Source organism: Oncorhynchus mykiss, chromosome 6 (assembly GCF_013265735.2).
Source record: "Oncorhynchus mykiss isolate Arlee chromosome 6, USDA_OmykA_1.1, whole genome shotgun sequence".
Taxonomy (NCBI): domain Eukaryota; kingdom Metazoa; phylum Chordata; class Actinopteri; order Salmoniformes; family Salmonidae; genus Oncorhynchus; species Oncorhynchus mykiss.
In genome coordinates, this window is record NC_048570.1 from 19,897,287 (window position 1) to 19,913,713 (window position 16,427).

The following is a 16,427-nucleotide window of genomic DNA, read 5'->3' on the forward strand; positions in this document are numbered from 1 at the left end:
GACTGGGAGTGAGGAGCAGGAGACCTGGAGAGTTACGTAGGTTAGAATGTGATAATAAGCCAGGATTGAGAGAAGATAGAAGGGACACAGAATAGTTAGATGACGATGAGAAGATACCCCAATTCCCACTCATAACCTTATCCAACCCCAGAGCTGGGGACGGAGCATAACCAGACACGATAGAAGTCTATAGGGCATGGACACAGAGGGATGTAGCGAGGGCATTAGAAGGAGTCACACATCCTAGACAGGAATAGGGGGATTCAGAAGAGATTTGGTACAAGGATAAGTTGCCCATACTACCTAAGTCATTGTTTAGATATGCAGAAATATTGACACATGGGCAGAGCCAGGTGTCAACAGGGAGGAAGGATGGTAGAGCAGGTTAGGAAACACTGCAGGTTAGAGGAAGGATGGTAGAGCAGGTTAGGAAACACTGCAGGTTCGGAAAGACTTAATGGCCTAGAGGATAATTACTTCACAAAAATATATATATTTGTAGAATAATGAACTTGGAAATGGACTTCATTGAACTATTCCGAAGGGAGGGAAATAAGGGGTGTTTAACAATAATAGATAAGTATATTAAAGGGGTAGAAGCATTCCCAACTTACTTGGCGGACACGATTATGGTAGCTAAAATATTAGGTCAAGATATTATCCCTAGAGTTGGTTTACTAAGATATGTTTCTTTAAATAAGGGATGACATTTTAGCTAATCAGGTAGAACAAATAGAAGGCCAGAGTTAGGGACCAGAACAGGTAGACAGAGAAGTTGAAGATATAATAGTAGAACACATGAGAAGACTGTTTGTTAACCAAACCTGTATGTCCAAGATTTTGTGTCCAACAGGTGAATTACAGGAGAAGGTGATTCACTCAAACCAACCAGGAGACTGGGTGTGGATCCAGTCCCTGAGAAGAATAGACTGGAAGTAGCCCCGTTGGGGAGGCCCATACCAGGTTCTGTTAAACCACCGCCTTTGCCATTAGAATAGCTGAGAGAGTCACTTGGGTCCATGTTATTCACTGCAAGAAGGTATGTACACATATGAGCACGGCTGATCATACACAGAGTTAGGAGAAAAACCGAGTACCAACAGGGTCCGGGGTTACCTCCTTAAGTCCAATACAGCAAATGATAGATAAACATCTTGTTAATCTACCCATCATGTCCGATTTCAAAAATGCTTTACAGCTAATGCACAACATATGATTATGTTAGGTCATAGCCAAGTTGAAAAAACACACAGACATTTTTCCAGCCAAAGATAGGAGTCACAAAAAGCAGAACTATAGATAAAATGAATCACTAACCTTTGATGATCTTCATCAGATGACACTCATAGGACATCACGTTACACAATACATATATATTTTGTTCTATAATGTGCATATTTATATCCAAAAATCTCAGTTTACATTGGCGCCTTACGTGCAGTAATGTTTTGATTCCAAAACATCTGTTGATTTTGCAGAAATATTCATTATAAACGTTGATAAAAGATACAAGTGTTATTCACAGAATTAAAGATAGACTTCTCCTTAATGCAACCCCTGTGTCAGATTTAAAAAAAACTTTACGGAAAAAGCATAATCTGAGAACGGCGCTCAGAACCCAAAACAGCCAGAGGAATATCCCCCATTTTGGAATCAACAAAGTTAGAAACAACACCATAAATATTCACTTACCTTTGATGATCTTCATCAGAAGGCACTCCTAGGAATCCCAGTTCAACAATAAATGACTGACATGTTCCAAATAGCCACTTGTTGTTAGCGGGTTCAGCCCAGTAATCCATCTTCATGAGGATTACTGGGCTGAACCCGTACTTCATCCAGACAAAACTCAAAAAGTTCCATTACAGTCCTTTAGAAACATGTCAAATGATGTATGGAATCAATCTTTAGGATGTTTTTAACATAAAACATCAATAATGTTCCAACCGGAGAATTCCTTTGTCTTCAGAAAAGCACTGGAACGAGAGGTAACTCTGTCGGGAGCACGCGTCATGAGACCAAGGCTCTTTGCCAGACCACTGACTCAAAGAGCTCTTATGAGCCCCTCCTTTATAGTAGAATCATCAAACCAGTTTCTAAAGACAGTTGACATCTAGTGGAAGCCGTAGGAAGTGCAACTTTATCCATATCTCAATGTGTATTCGGTAGGCCAAGCTTTGAAAAACTACAAACCAAAGATGTCCCACTTCCTGGTTGGATTTTTCTCAGGTTTTTGCCTGCCATGTGAGTTCTGTTATACTCACAGACATCATTCAAACAGTTTCAGAAACTTCAGAGTGTTTTCTATCCAATATTACTATTAATATGCATATTTTAGCATCTGGGACAGAGTAGGAGGCAGTTCACTCTGGGCACGCTATTCATCCAAAAATGTCAATGCTGCCCCCTATCCCAAAAAGGTTCAACTGTGTTTGGACCGACCTGGCTAGGCCTCTGAGGAACTAATGATAGCATAGGGAGTACTTCTCAAGGTTTCCCTAATCTCGGGGGAATGGAATTGTCGGCTGGGTAGTGATACACAGTGGTGAGAACTATAGAGAAGGATAAAACTCACCTATTGTTTGTGTGGAAGTATGTGCGTAGGATACCTACTGTTTGTGTGGAAGTATGTGCGTAGGATACCTACTGTTTGTGTGGAAGTATGTGCGTAGGATACCTACTGTTTGTGTGGAAGTATGTGCGTAGGATATCTACTGTTTGTGTGGAAGTATGTGCGTAGGATACCTACTGTTTGTGTGGAAGTATGTGCGTAGGATATCTACTGTTTGTGTGGAAGTATGTGCGTAGGATACCTACTGTTTGTGTGGAAGTACGTGCGTAGGATTCCTACTGTTTGTGTGGAAGTATGTGCGTAGGATACCTACTGTTTGTGTGGAAGTATGTGTGTAGGATATCTACTGTTTGTGTGGAAGTATGTGCGTAGGATACCTACTGTTTGTGTGGAAGTATGTGCGTAGGATACCTACTGTTTGTGTGGAAGTATGTACGTAGGATACCTACTGTTTGTGTGGAAGTATGTGCGTAGGATACCTACTGTTTGTGTGGAAGTATGTGCGCAGCTATAAAATGGATGTCTTGGCACAATAAAATTTAGAACGTTCTCTGAATAAACTGTACAGACCTTTTGCACAAAGCTGAGTCTTTGCCTAATTATTATTATACCCACGGTCTTACAAACCTCGAATCTATTGCTTGATTGATAGTTATTATCATTGGGATTGAAAATTCTCTTGACAGTTTGATAACATGTGTTTGATACTATTCCATGTATTCTGTTTCAGTCATTATTATGAGTTTGTCTTCCCCAATGAAGGTGCCACCAATCAATCAATCAATCAACCAATCAATCAATCAATCAATCAAATGTGTTTATAAAGTCCTTTTTACATCAGCCGATGTCACAAAGTGCTTAGACAGAAACCCAGCCTAAAACCCCAAACAGCAAGCAATGCAGATGTACAAGCACAGTGTCTAGGAAAAACTCCCTAAAAAGGACAGTACCTAGGAAGAAACCTAGAGAGGAACTTTGAGGGGTGGCCAGTCCTCTTCAACAGCAGGTCCTGGACAAGGTAGCACATCCAGTGAACAGGTCAGGGTTCCATAGCCACAGGCAGAACAGTTAAAACTTGAGCAGCAGCTTGACCAGGTGGACTGTGGACAGGTGGACTCAGGCCAGGTAGTCTTGATGCATGGTCCAAGGGCTCAGGTCCTCTGAGAGAAGAAAGAGAGAAAGAGAGAGAGAGAAAGAGAGAAAAAGAGAGAGAGAGAGAAAAAGAGAGAGAATTCAACCCAGCCTCGGGTAAGTGAAATACCGCCAAGCAGCAGAACAACACGTCACCAAAGGCCTCTGACATTCTGTCTGAAGAACTGTGTGGACTGTTCCGTTCACACACAGAAGTAAGGGCTCAAAGCTATGGAGTGTAGAGGAGTTAGAGAGACCAATCAGACTGTATCGACTGCAAACTGGCAAGCAAACGGTCAAGGAGTCAGGAATGTCAAAAGAACAGGTTGGGATCAAAGATAAGACAGTTGTGTAGAGAGATAGAGGAAGAGTGATGGAACCGAGGAGGCAATGGATGAGATGTCCACTGCACGGGAGGAACTCCACTGCACTCTCAAGCAGTGTTCTAGTAATATAGATTAGGAGGTTTGCTAGGGTATCTCAAAAGAGGGAAAGATCAATCGAGGAGTCAAACCTCATAACAGTTTAGCTGTCATGAAGCCTTAAAGCTGTGTGGAAGATGTTAACCTGTGTATGTGTGTGTATAGGCTACAAGGCGTATTAACTAATTGCTATGAGTTGACTGTGTATCCTCCAGTAACAGTGATTCATTTGTAAATCAGGAGTTGCTGGAGCACATGAACATGAGACACTGAATGACCTGCAGAGCTCAGAGGTCCTGAAATATTAATGAGTGTTGAGAACATGAATGCACAGTTGTTTTTTCATAGGTTTCCAAAGATAATTCAGGCTAATTCAGCAACTTAAAGCACCGACAGCAGTGACGCACACTAATGAGACGCACACTCTATGGAAAACGTGACCTGCTAGCCCCTGTCTTTACCACATTGTAATAGTTGCACTTTCCTCCCAATATTGTGATGGATAATCATGCACTGTGAACACAATGTTATGGTTATTATTTTGTGCTGGTTGTGGTGACATGATTTATGTAGGTCAGTAATATACATCCCCAAAGGTACACAAAGGTAAAACATTTTATTGAGTTAATAAAAAATACAATGAAAATGTCCATGTCCATGATTCTTACAGAACAGCATCACCGTCATAATTACATGTATGGAATGCTGAATGACATGGCACAGTACATGGTAGATCCATCTGTTTCAGGAAGTCATTTTGATTTTCTGCGTCACACCACCGTTAGCTACAGGATACTTTTTAAAATAGTCACATTGAGTCTCATTATCTCTTTGAGTGTCACGCCTTTGGAAGCTTGTCTATAAATAACAATACCTTTGTGTTTTATAGGAGCCCATTCAGTGGCAGACAGACATATGAAAGTGTTCCTTTCATTTCCCTCAGTCGTTGTTTTTCATAAACCCTTGAGAGTTGATCTGTGGGTGCTGGAGACTTCGAAGTCACAGAGGGCCTTGAGCGTTCTTTTAGTAAACAACACCTCATCAAAACATCCTTTTCCCTCTTCCCCTTTCACGTCCGTCCTTTGTTCCGCATCTATCTCTCTATCTCCCTCTCTGCTCTGCCTCTCTTGTGGTCTATTTCACTATCCCTGGCATCATTATTCTCTCTATCTCCCTCTCTGCTCTGTCTCTCTTGTGGTCTATTTCACTATCCCTGGCATCATCTATCTCTCTATCTCCCTCTCTGCTCTGCCTCTCTTGTGGTCTATTTCACTATCCCTGGCATCATTATTCTCTCTATCTCCCTCTCTGCTCTGTCTCTCTTGTGGTCTATTTCACTATCCCTGGCATCATCTATCTCTCTATCTCCCTCTCTGCTCTGCCTCTCTTGTGGTCTATTTCACTATCCCTGGCATCATTATTTCTCCAGTTAGTCAACATCAAGTTGTCTCTGATGAGATGAGGGCTGTTCTCTTTCCCTCTATCACTCCCTCTCGCTCTCCTCATTTCCTTTCTCATTTACCCTTTTCCTCATTCCCCAGATTGTGGTTTAGTGCAGATGAGCAGGGGGAGGCCAGGCTGCTGAGTGTAAACAGACTGACAGATGGACAGTCCCAGAGCAGAGCCAAGGAGATAAGAGGATTTATGCTGGTGTTTTTGTTTACGTAATGTGGTAGGGAGAGACAAAGAGAGGCAGAAAGAAAGAGTTGTGGGGAGGGGGGTGATAGAGAAATCGATGGAGAGAATGACTTGACAGATAAGGACCCCGAAACATTGTTTTTTTAGTGTTCACTCATTGTGTTAGTTAACAGTCAGTGGCAGTCTGTTTGGCCAAGAAGTGTTTTTCCTCTGTACGTCCATCATCAGGCTGTAGTCAGTAAGCATTTCTGCTCGCCCCTCATTTCTGCTCCCGGGCTACTGTCAGCACTGCTGACCTCTCTTGGCAAGAGGGCACCTTGCAGGCCTTGTAGAGGATGACAAAGAGGATAAGGGTGAGGACGCCCACTACAGAGTTACACACAATGGCCATGATGGTCCATGCAGAGAGACCAGTGCTCAGCTCTGTCTCCATGGTCAGCGTCCTGGTTCACACCAAATGTCAAGTTCTATGAATACAAATCCTCCAAGTTCCACTCAAGCCCGACTCAGAGGTTTACTGGCACATCCTAGTCCACGGTCCGCTGTGGGCTTCATACTCTGCTGTCTCTTGTGTTAGCCCCAACAAGTGGCCCCTGAGTAAAGAGGAAAATGTGAGATTTAATGCATGAACATGTACACACATTTTAAATATGTAGATGCACCTATGTGAACAACCGTCTTACACACAAACATATAGTACACACTGAGATAATGGGCAGTCTTTCCCCGGGTCTGGACCTCCCGGAGAGGGGACAATGTACTCAAGGTGACCATGCTCTTTCCTAAGGGGACCTGTTCTCCAGGCCAGACTAGCACACTACAGGTTTTAACTGGGGATGGATGACCATTTTACTAACAGCTGATTCACTACATGAGGTGTCTTAAGAGCAATAGATGTCATTGAACTTGATTCAAACACTGAAAGCAGTCTTCTTAAGAGTCCACAATACTTAAAACATGTCCAAATGTAATCTACAGATATTAGAAATATGTAATCTAACTGCAAAAGTAATCTACAGATATTATAAACATGTAATCTAACTGCAAATTCTTATTTGTTTGTGTAGTGGACCCTGTGAGTGTGTGTTTAGATGCAGGTTTGTGGATGTGTTGATATCAACCTGGGCCTGTATGTGTGTGTCTGAGTGAGTGTGTGTTTAGATGCTGGTTTGTGGATATGTTGATATTAACCTGAGCCTGTATGTGTGTGTCTGAGTGAGTGTGTGTTTAGATGCAGGTTTGTGGATATGTTGATATCAACCTGAGCCTGTATGTGTGTGTCTGAGTGAGTGTGTGTTTAGATGCAGGTTTGTGGATGTGTTGATATCAACCTGGGCCTGTATGTGTGTGTCTGAGTGAGTGTGTGTTTAGATGCAGGTTTGTGGATATGTTGATATCAACCTGAGCCTGTATGTGTGTGTCTGAGTGAGTGTGTGTTTAGATGCAGGTTTGTGGATGTGTTGATATCAACCTGGGCCTGTATGTGTGTGTCTGAGTGAGTGTGTGTTTAGATGCAGGTTTGTGGATATGTTGATATCAACCTGAGCCTGTATGTGTGTGTCTGAGTGAGTGTGTGTTTAGATGCAGGTTTGTGGATGTGTTGATATCAACCTGGGCCTGCATGTGTGTGTCTGAGTGAGTGTGTGTTTAGATGCAGGTTTGTGGATATGTTGATATCAACCTGAGCCTGTATGTGTGTGTCTGAGTGAGTGTGTGTTTAGATGCAGGTTTGTGGATGTGTTGATATCAACCTGGGCCTGCATGTGTGTGTCTGAGTGAGTGTGAGATGGTTTCTATGATAGTGAATGATATTCCAATCACACTTTAATATAGAGAACCAACTCATTAATCTCTCTATGCATCCCTCTACAATGCATTCCAATGAGGCCACACATTTCTCCATGCATCGACTGAGTGAGGCAAACTCATTTCAAACTTCTCTCCTCTCTCCCTGCCACTCTCAGCCAATCGTAATCAAGACAGGTATTTTTTTGAATAAGGGTCGTGGCAATGATGCACTTGATTGACTCCTGGTAATAGAGTTAATTTTATACCAATGAGAATGGGTGGGGTTTCTTGGATGTGGCATCACGCCACAGAAGATCCAGGCAAGCTCTAAACTGTTTTTCGGCGCCATTTCCCTGCCCGCTTTGAGGACAATACAGTGCCACTGACACGGCCTGCAACGAAAACATGCGGTCTCTCCTTCACTGCAGCCGAGGTGAGTAAGACATTTAAACGCGTTAACCCTCGCAAGGCTGCAGGCCCAGACGGCATCCCCAGCCGCGCCCTCAGAGCATGCGCAGACCAGCTGGCCGGTGTGTTTACGGACATATTCAATCAATCCCTATACCAGTCTGCTGTTCCCACATGCTTCAAGAGGGCCACCATTGTTCCTGTTCCCAAGAAAGCTAAGGTAACTGAGCTAAACGACTACCGCCCCGTAGCACTCACATCCGTCATCATGAAGTGCTTTGAGAGACTAGTCAAGGACCATATCACCTCCACCCTACCTGACACCCTAGACCCACTCCAATTTGCTTACCGCCCAAATAGGTCCACAGACGATGCAATCTCAACCACACTGCACACTGCCCTAACCCATCTGGACAAGAGGAATACCTATGTGAGAATGCTGTTCATCGACTACAGCTCGGCATTCAACACCATAGTACCCTCCAAGCTCGTCATCAAGCTCGAGACCCTGGGTCTCGACCCCGCCCTGTGCAACTGGGTACTGGACTTCCTGACGGGCCGCCCCCAGGTGGTGAGGGTAGGCAACAACATCTCCTACCCGCCGATCCTCAACACTGGGGCCCCACAAGGGTGCGTTCTGAGCCCTCTCCTGTACTCCCTGTTCACCCACGACTGCGTGGCCACGCACGCCTCCAACTCAATCATCAAGTTTGCGGACGACACAACAGTGGTAGGCTTGATTACCAACAACGACGAGACGGCCTACAGGGAGGAGGTGAGGGCCCTCGGAGTGTGGTGTCAGAGGGAGGGGGAGAACCCCCCTATCCACATCGATGGAACAGTAGTGGAGAGGGTAGCAAGTTTTAAGTTCCTCGGCATACACATCACAGACAAACTGAATTGGTCCACTCACACAGACAGCATCGTGAAGAAGGCGCAGCAGCGCCTCTTCAACCTCAGGAGGCTGAAGAAATTCAGCTTGTCACCAAAAGCACTCACAAACTTCTACAGATGCACAATCGAGAGCATCCTGGCGGGCTGTATCACCGCCTGGTATAGCAACTGCACCGCCCTCAACCGTAAGGCTCTCCAGAGGGTAGTGAGGTCTGCACAACGCATCACCGGGGGCAAACTACCTGCCCTCCAGGACACCTACACCACCCGATGTCACAGGAAGGCCATAAAGATCATCAAGGACATCAACCACCTGAGCCACTGCCTGTTCACCCCGCTATCATCCAGAAGGCGAGGTCAGTACAGGTGCATCAAAGCTGGGACCGAGAGACTGAAAAACAGCTTCTATCTCAAGGCCATCAGACTGTTAAACAGCCACCACTAACACTGAGTGGCTGCTGCCAACACACTGACACTGACTCAACTCCAGCCACTTTAATAATGGGAATTGATGGGAAATGATGTAAATATATCACTAGCCACTTTAAACAATGCTACCTTATATAATGTTACTTACCCTACATTATTCATCTCATATGCATACGTATATACTGTACTCTATATCATCGACTGTATCCTTATGTAATACATGTATCACTAGCCACTTTAAACTATGCCACTTTGTTTACATACTCATCTCATTTGTACATACTGTACTCGATACCATCTACTGTATCTTGCCTATGCTGCTCTGTACCATCACTCATTCATATATCCTTATGTACATATTCTTTATCCCCTTACACTGTGTACAAGACAGTAGTTTTGGAATTGTTAGTTAGATTACTTGTTATTACTGCATTGTCGGAACTAGAAGCACAAGCATTTCGCTACACTCGCATTAACATCTGCTAACCATGTGTATGTGACAAATAAGATTTGATTTGATTTGATTTGATTTGAGCTCTATTACCGATGAGAGGGGAAATGAGACCACATGGTACCACAGAGAGTACAGGAGAAAGAGTAGATTAGATGAACATCTGACTGGAGACAGACAGAAAAGAAGAAAGCAGCAGGTTGAAGTGGCATTGGAGGTTATCATTTAAAGGAGTCGTTTCATGTGCAACATACAGTATGGAAAGCCAAATGGTTTGCATCAATATACTTTCATTCTTGAGTCTGTTCACTTCCGATCTGAACTGTGGTAGTGTTGGAGAATGCAAAGTAGTAGCGCAGAGTTAAGGATCATCTCACATCATGTTTCACACATCAGTCATTCATTATTTTTGGGATCCTACTTGGTGGACTGGTGCGTATTGGATCTATTGAGGATGACACACGTCCTGTTACAGGGATGCGCAATTCCAGTCCTCGAGGGCCTGATTGGTGTCACAGTTTTGTCCCAGCTCCAGATATCACACCTGACTCCAATAATCATCTAATCATGATCTTCAGTTTAGAATAACATTAGTTTAATCAGCTGTGTTAGCTAGGGATGGAGAAAAGGTGTAACACCACTCCGGCCCCCGAGGACTGTGGTTGCCCATCCCTGTAAGACTGTCAGTGGTGCCACTGGTGTTGATATGGAGGAATTGCATGCTGGTTGAAAGACCAGGTGTATATTCAGCGAGGTAACATTTTCAAAATGTTTCAGATAGAAATACAATGAATAGAGCTAACATGATTCCCTATTCTACATGACAGGCATTCATATATGTTCTACATAAAGCTTTTCTATCTATTTGCTACCATCCTGAATATGCCTCAGGTGTAACTAGGGACAGACAGACTGACTGAGGGAATGTCAATTTGATTACAGTCACGAGTGAGTCCAAAGTGCAGGATACAGGCCGGTCTCCTCACCCCCAGACATGGTCAATACCATAGGGTCAATACAGTGAGAAACCCACTGCTGACTGTTATGCAATGGCTATGGACAACAAGAGTTTGTTAGAATGGGGTGGGGCTGGATGTGAATGAGGGGATTAGATTGTGTTCTCTTGGACACAACCGAACAATAAGAGTCTATCTGTGTGTGTGTGTGTGTGTGTGTGTGTGTGTGTGTGTGTGTGTGTGTGTGTGTGTGTGTGTGTGTGTGTGTGTGTGTGTGTGTGTGTGTGTGTGTGTGTGTGTGTGTGTGTGTGTGTGTGTGTGTCTGTGTGTGCACGGTTGTGAGCATGCATGCAACTCTCTCTCTCTCACACACACACACACACACACACACACACACACACACACACACACACACACACACACACACACACACACACACACACACAGAGAGAATAGGTGAAAACTGAAGATGGATCAACAACATTGTAGTTACTCCACAATACTAACCTTATCGACAGAGTGAAAATAAGAATATTCCAAAACATGCATTCTGTTTGCAACAAGGCACTAAATAAATATTGCAAATGTGGCAAAGCAATTCACTTTGTGTCCTGAATACAAAGTGTTATGGTTGGGGCAAATCCAATACAACACATGACGGAGTACCACTCTCCATATTTTCAAGCATAATGGTGTCGGCATCATGTTATGGGTATGCTTGTAATCGTTAAGGACTGGGGAGTTTTTTAGGATAAAAAAGAAACGGAATGGAACTAATCACAGGCAAAATTCTAAAGGAAAACCTATCTCAGTCTGCTTTCCACCAGAGACTGTAGACTGCGAGATGAATTCACCTTTCAGCAAGACAGTAACTTAAAACACAAGTCTAATCTACAGTGGAGTTGCTTACTAAGAAACAGTGAATGTTCCTGAGTGGGCGGGTTACAGTTTTGACTTAAATCTACTTGAATCTATGGCAAGACCTGAAAATGGTTGTCTAGTAATGATCAACCACCGATTTGAATAATGTGTAAATATTGCACAATCCAGGTGTGGAAAGCTCTTAGAGACTTACCCAGAAAGACTCACAGCTGGGTATCATTGCCAAAGGTGCTTCCACAAAGTATTGAATCAGGGGTGTGAATACTTGTGTAAATGAATAAATTAATTTGAAAAAAACAAAAACAAACTGGTTTTCACTTCGTCATTATGGGATACTTTGTATAGATTTGTGTGTAGACATTTTGAATTCAGTAACATGACAAAATGTGGAAGAAGTCAAGGGGTATGAAAACTTTCTGAAGGCACTGTATCTTTCTGATAGAACACATAAGTTTTTCTTTAATGGAAGCTTCTTTCATGTTAAACATGTAAAATGTGGTGAATTGTAGGGCAGCTCTTTTGGCACTCTACTCTATTTCTACCAATGACCTGCCACAAGCATTAAACAAAGCTTGTGTGTCTATGTATTCTGATGATTCGACCTTATCTGCATCAGCAACCACAGCTAGTGAAATCACTACAACCCTAAACAAAGAGTTGCAGTCAGTTTTAGAATTAGAATTAGAACTGAACATCTCTAAAACTAAGAGCTTTGTATTTGGTACAAATCATTCCCCAAGTTCTAGACCTCAGCTGAATCTGGTAATGAATGGTGTGGCTGTTGAGCAAGTTGAGAAGACTACATTTATTGTTGTTACCTTAGATTATGAACTGTCATGGTCAAAACATATAGATTCAATGGTTGTAAAGATGGGGAGAGGTCTGTCTGTGATAAAGAGATGCTCTGGCTTTTTGACACCACAGTCCTCAAAGCAAGTCCTGCAGGGCTACGTTTTATCTTGGTTATTATCCATTCATATGGTCAGGACCTCGTTAAGCTGCAGCTGGCCCAGAACAGACCGGCAGGTTTTGCTCTTCATTATAGTCAGAGGGCTAATATCAATACTATGCATGCCAGTCTCTCATGGCTAAGATTTGTGGATAGACTTCTTGTTTTTATAAGAAACAATGTTTTGGAAATTCCAATTTGCTTGCATAGTCAACTTACACACAGCACGGACAGACACACTTACCCCAGCAGACATGCCGCCAGGGGTCTTTTCACAGTCCCCAGGTCCAGAACAAATTAAAGGAATCGTACAGTATTATACAGAGTCATGATTGCATGGAACACCCTTCCATCTCATATAGTGCAAGAGGGCAGCAAATCTTTTTTTTTTAACAAATACAGCAATACCTCATGGCACAACTCCTCTCCCCCATGTGACCTACTTTATGTGTGTATGTATTGACATGTATGTGTAACTGATAGATACACACACATGCACACGACATGTTAATGTTTTTAAATGTATGTAATTTGTAAAGTATTTTGTCAATAATGTATTTTTCGTTATGTATCGGACCCCAGTAAGACTAGCTGTCACCATTGGCTTCGGCTAACGGGGATCCTAATAAAATCATATTAATTCAATTTATCCATATATGCCAAATTCCCACGAGTGTAAAGGGTTAATGAGCCAGAAACAACAATACCATGGACCCACTAGTGGTCTAAAGATTTTTAGCGATCCATAGATTTGGTTTGGTACTGTATTCTGTGGGGTGGAATTACAGCACCATTGGAAATACAGCAAATTTCCCACAATGTACCATCATTTACAGTATGCTGCAGTAAAACATCTCAGAGTATTTTACTGTTGATAATACCTAAAACCACTCTATAAATGACAGTTTCCGTCACAGTGTGGGAAAATCGGAGAAAAACATTTTGTGCTACTGTTGTTCAACTTGTTCTATTCTAACGATAGTCATCATCAATAACTTAGACCAATAGGCACTTAAAAAATGCCCCCACAAACCCACGCTCACTCACCTGTTCCCGCTTCATTCAGCAGATCGCACCATCCGGAATCAACATATGCACAGATCCAACGTCGAGCAGACTCTGCAACGGATTCTGTTTCATTCTCAGGAATAAAGTTAAGGCACAAAAGTGCATTATTATTGTTTGACAAGGCAGTTGCCACCAAGTACCAGGCACATTTTCCTGACAGTTAGGTAGTGATTCAATATCCACAGAACACTGCTGGAATGAGAAAGCCTGCGAAGTCCCACCCGTTAGTTGAGTAGTGATGTCACTGTCAATGTGGATCACTGTGATGTCGCACACTCCCTCTCTCCCTCTCCTCCCTCTCGCTGCTCAGGCACAGAGGAGATTCAGCTTTTTTAAGTAGCCTATAGGCTAACTCCAAGAACATCCCATCAATGGCTTTCTCTCTCACACATTGTGGTGTATAGGCTACTGTAATATACACTGTCCCATTATATATAACGCCCTAGAAAATCATCATAGTGAACTTCCTGACATTGAAATGCTGCCACCTGAAATGAAAACAGCTATGTCATTGCACGAATTGGTAAGGCGGGCATTGCACATTTAGTATGCAAGGCGGCAAGCTGTCCCCCTGTACTCCTTTCAGAGCGTGGGGGGGAGGGGGGAGGGGTGAAGACAAAGCTCTTTTCAGACCAGACCCAGCGTCAGACAAAATCTCCCCCGGAAAAGCAGGATAAACCCCGGAGCAACAACAGATTCAATCAACTATTTTAAAGGTTTGATCTGGGATCTGTCCAATGGTCATAACACACTGGGCACAGAGGTCAATTCAACATTCATTTCACCTTGGTTCAAAGCAAATTCATTGAAATGACGTGGAAACAAGGTTGATTCAACCAGTGTGTAGAATTTTTTATGTAGTCTAGGCCTATATATTCTTGAAGAATAGAAAGTTAAAATTCCGCTTGGGCTTAGCACAAAATAGGTTTGTTTACACACAAACAGTTTAGCTTGGGCTATTGTTTATTGAAAACACCAAACAGCAAGTAATACTTCTTGTATTGAATTACTTTAATTGACCCCTTGATGTGTAGGTTCAAAATAATTTTACAACTATTATGTGCACTCATAGACACAGAAAACATACACTAAGACACTGATAAACTCCATGTATGCACTCACACACACACCACATGCACGCACATGCACACACGCACATGCACACACATGCATACACATACAAACACAGTCGGTGTGACAGTGACCTGCTCTAATCGGACATGACATACTGTCTCCCTATCAATGTCTTCCCTCAAATACGAATTTCCCTGTCAAAACACAGCAAGTTGGTGTGTGTGTGTGTGTGTGTGTGTGTGTGTGTGTGTGTGTGTGTGTGTGTGTACGAGCAAGCGAGTGTATACAGTATGTGAGTAAGAGAGGTAGAGAGAGAGACTAAATTCAAAATTAAACTTAATTTCCCCTTGCCTTTGTTCTGTGGCTTTCTCATCCACAGCCTGTCTGCCAATTCTGTGTAGTGTAATCACATCAAAAGCTGAAGATGAAAGAAGACTGTTGGGAGAGCATACCTCAGCCTGGCTCACCCAGACGCATATTAGGGTTTTAATGAAACCTCTTTATTCCCAGAATATGCCTGACAGAATAAAGTGTAGAACTAGATGTCTATCTTTCTGCAGTGGGGTGAACACACAGGGTTCCATTTTACTGTTCTTAAAACAGGCCCAAATTGCGCGAGAAGAAAATAATCTTCACAAATCGTCCAGAGGAATGTCTCAAAACTTTCCTATTAGCAAATATTAAGTAAACAGCATGAACAAAACAACTTATTTTGAATTGTGAAATCATTAAAGTTCCACAAAGCCATTTTTTATTTCGATAGCAAATCATTTCTGGGTAACAATTAAGTACCTTAGTGTGATTGTTTTCAATTAAAATGGTAACTTATTAGAAAAAAATTGCTTCTTAGCAAAGAGTAATTTTTCAATAAATAATTTTGCTAGGACTGTCTGGGAGTGTCTGAGTGGGGGGTGGAAAACTGAAAACTAGCTGTTATTGGCAGAGAGGTGTGGGACTCTCTTTCTTATTAGTCTATTGACTAAATTATCACCTGGTGATATCCCCAGGCAGGCCAATACTCCATGCTACCAAAACAGGCTGAAATTTGAGGTGGTCTTTTCAAACAGCTTACACTAAAAGGGCATTATCATCATTTTCACCATTCCACAGTATTATACCAACCTCATAGTGTGGAAATATATTTAAAACACAGGAAAATCACATTTTTAACTGCACTGGGCTTTTAAGTGTGTATGAAGATAAATGCATAGGAATATATATCTCCCACAAAGCAAACATCTTATAGAAATCCTTTATTTTTCTCATGAGTGACTGAGGACATCTTGTGGTGACTGTTAGAACATTTTGTGAACTGGAGTAGATGAAATGATTCCTGAAATAACAGAATAAGCACAAAGACATCACAGAGCCATTTTTCTAAATCCGTTTTTATTGGAGTCAATTCACCATTCTGTCCCGCTTTAGTTGCTAATCATAGCCTGAAAAAAAAATAGATAGAACAGGACAAGTCCTTGGAGAAATTTCCAGCAAATATTTTCCCTCCATCCAGCAAAACCTTGTACCTCACTTTGGTGATTTCATTTTTTTAAAACTTGAAAGTAGTCCTTCCCCTCCATGTTCTGTGAAAGTTTCATGACTATAGAACAACTAATAAAAGTCATTCAAACACCTTATGAATTTCCATTAAATCATCCATCTGAAAATAAACCTTTTATTTTCCAGGACGCCAAGGTCATGCTGATCAGTAAGGCCTAATTCTATCTTAAAACAAATCCTTAGGTTAGTAGATATCATCCCCTAGAGG

General features: G+C 42.4%; 1 long non-coding RNA gene across 1 annotated transcript; it reads right to left on the reverse strand.

Moving 5' to 3' along the window:
• Positions 1 to 4,722: 4,722 nt before the first annotated feature.
• On the reverse strand, positions 4,723 to 14,097 carry LOC110525416. The gene is made up of 2 exons (XR_002473754.2): positions 13,568 to 14,097; positions 4,723 to 6,356 (listed from the first exon to the last, which is right to left on the reverse strand). It is a non-coding gene; the product is annotated as an uncharacterized LOC110525416 (long non-coding RNA).
• Positions 14,098 to 16,427: the final 2,330 nt, after the last annotated feature.